The following is a 3,456-nucleotide window of genomic DNA, read 5'->3' as shown; positions in this document are numbered from 1 at the left end:
CTCGTGAACTTTATTACGTTTTAATTGTTTTAATTTCTATATTTGACGAATCGAATGCATGCGACTAGTTGAATGCTTAGTATATGACTGACCCATTAGATCGAAAGATAGGGAAGGTTATTAGACTACCAATTAAAATGACTAAACTTTGCTGAGATCGAAAGATAGGTATCGTTTAGATTTTTAGTCACTTTTCAGGACGAAAGTTAGTATTAGTGATATTAGGGACCTGTAGCGAGATCGAAAGATGCTACCTGTGAGAGTGGACCGAGAGGACCTCTTATTTTCCCGTCTCACGTGATTGTTTTAGACCTACCTAGTTTGCTGCCGCCGAAACTATAGTGAACCGACCATCCTTTTACCCCTTTTTAATATTTGTTTTATCCGTCTATTTATTTTATTATATTTTTTGCCTTTAGCTATAGACCAAATCAATTCAACCCCCACATTCGTTACCTTAGACTAGAATTAGACAATTAATAATTACATTCGCCTCCTTGTGGTTCGACCCTGTTACCACTAGCCTAGGTTAGTTTTAATAGGAATTATAAATATTATTTTTGGTACTCACAACGACGGGTATCACTAATATTAGTGAAATCCGTTTTAAGTTAGTATTTTTCAAAAATTGTTAGATTAGAGTTTGTCGTCGACTCGCTAGTCTAGTTAGTCCAATAAAAACAAGGTCTTTTTTACTTGTCAAATACCAATTTTTGAAAAAAATTTGACAGCACCTCCCCTAAAAATGGACATATCCAAAAATTTAACCACCTGAAAGTGCAACAAAAATATACATGGCAACCCGCCAGACTCTAATTTCAGCACACAAAAACCACAACTCGAGCAATTTTTTAAAGTAAACCCAGTTTTTAGGCCTTGCCTCTCCCCCACACTTAAACTCGACATCTCCCTCGATGTTCAGCATATAATAAAAATAAGAGGGAAGAAAAACTTAGCGGATTCATGTGAAGCATTCACAGCAAGATGCTCCATATTTGGTTATGATAATGTTCTGTCCTGGTCAGCCAACTAAGCTCTCAGTAGCAGCAGTAGGAGTACAAACCGGTAAGGAAGATGCCCCGTAGTTTGTGTCAGCCTCCAGCCTCCAAGTAGGGATGATCAACTTCTATCCATGGCGTTTAGCACGGCAGAAGTGCCTACTTTATCAACTCGCAGCGTCCCAACAGCCATATATGTATCTAGATCCCTGCAAAATAAAACACTTGACCAAGACAAGTGAAACAGAAAACAAGCAAATTACCCAGAAAATCCAACAATAGTAATAATATCTCTTTTCGTATTTTTATATTTTCTAATAATTTTTTTTTGTTGCTACCGACACTATTAACATCCCCCTACAAAGGTAGCGAAACTCAGGGAGGCACTTAAGCCGACTCGACTAAGTAACTTATAAAGCATATAAAAATTAAACACACATGAAAGCAAAAAATAATTAAGCTTGAGTTGCCTCCCAAGAAGCGCTTAGTTTAATGTCGTGGCTCCACATACTTATAATATCCTCACAAATCAGTCAGCTCCTTTCAATATGCTAAAAACATCTCTATCTTCCAAAAACTCAACTCCAAACCAGTTAAGCCAACAATAAGATCTCACACTCTCAGCTGCTAAATTTCAGACAATACTCCTTATTTTTCCATCAATTATACCCAGTAAGTACAACTTCAAAAATTCAATTCACAAATATATGTGAAGCTCCTTATATTACCTCAAGTGTCAGCTTATTGATGTCTCAGCTTCAAACACTCACTCCCACACACTTATTATAAACCATAACATCACCCTAAAGAAAGGTGGAGGAGTCTAGTCAATTTATACCAACTAAACCTCAAATGAGAAACGTCATCTCTATTTCTCACATCACAGTTTTACCACCATAAGTGTTCCATTAGCATTCTTACTCATTGAGAATCTTCAATAATTTGTGTAAAAGGCACTCATTCCTATTGTTCAAGGTTTGCCACAAACTTATTCATATCATTATATTACTATTGACCCTCATGCCCAAATGTTTTACCAGTTCAATGCTCTTCCATTTTATGATATTAAGATCAAGCAAACGTAAAACTAGAAGACCAATAGTTAGCTAGGCTACAAGCTTCGTAAAAAAAACGTTACACGACCCAATATTTGTTTTTCTCTCTTGCCCAAGTTCCTGTGCACTCTCATCATCAACTCGGGCATACTCTTATCAAACTATGAAACTTAATAGGTAATCCCATATCTAGCTGACTCTTAGCTCTTTTATTGTTACCTCAAAAGTGGTGGGAGCATATCGTAAATAAGTATTACTTCCAAATGCCAGAAATCAACATCAACTCCCTCAACCCAGCAGCATATGCGTTGAACTGAAGTAAACCCAAAATGCCAAGCAGGCTAAAATTTATATTTCCATATTTCGTTAGAGATGATATACATATATGAAGTTAAAAGATTCAACAAATCTCAATTACAGACGACAACAAAATATACATACAAAGATAATTACTCGAACATGTCTCATTTGATGAAGATATTACTATAGCCAGATTCAAGAATAGGATGGATCAAGAAAGCAAACAGCATGCAAAAATTGTAAGAGAAACATGTTGTCACTGAAAATTCCACCCGACCAAAATCTAGAGAAAATCTTAAATCTGAAGCAAAATGTACGATTGCTACGGAAGGTAAGGTTAACTAGCCTCAAACATAAGAAGAAACCAAATAAGCAAACAACAAGCAAAAAGAATTGTTAGGAAACATGTCGTCAACTCAGAATTTTTACCTAAGAGAATCCAACCAAAAATCATAAATTAATACGAGTATAAGTTAGTGTCAACATATACAACTACGTAGAAAACTAATTCTAACACCAATCTCTCCGACAACGGCGTCAAAATTTGATACGTGTCGTTAAGCGTATACAAATTAATAATTATAAACTTATCTTAACCTCAAAAATAATAACGTAGTAAAGGATAAGTAGGGTCGATCCCACGGAGAGACTGGAAAAACTAATTAACTATTAAGTACTTTTATTCACTAACTTACATATATACCATTTATTTACATATTTACGGCTATTAACATTATGTAGGATTAGGGGGGAGTTTGTTTGTAGTTTTGAACTAGACTAATAGGACTAAATACTAAAGCTAGAGGCTAATATTCTTCATTTTTTCTCCTCTTTCTCGAGGCTTTGCTCACGGTTTTTGATCGTGAATTGGGTTCGCGAGTTTGTTTTTTGTCTTGTTTTTGTTTTCGTTTGCAGGTGATAATGGAGAACGGATCACAGGGCCATCATCGGGACGGGAAAGAACCTATGGGGTCGAAGGAGGGTCTATTCGAATGGGAGGAGGGTGAAGATCCGGATGCTAATGCGGAAAAAATTCTTCTTATTGGAAAGTTGTGGGCGACGAGGGCAATTAACGTAAAGGCAGCCATAGACACAATGATCAA

The sequence above is a fragment of the Silene latifolia genome, chromosome Y (genome assembly GCF_048544455.1).
Source record: "Silene latifolia isolate original U9 population chromosome Y, ASM4854445v1, whole genome shotgun sequence".
Classification (NCBI taxonomy): Eukaryota; Viridiplantae; Streptophyta; class Magnoliopsida; order Caryophyllales; family Caryophyllaceae; genus Silene; species Silene latifolia.
The sequence above is the reverse complement of the archived record's forward strand: the minus strand, read 5'-3'. Positions refer to the sequence as shown.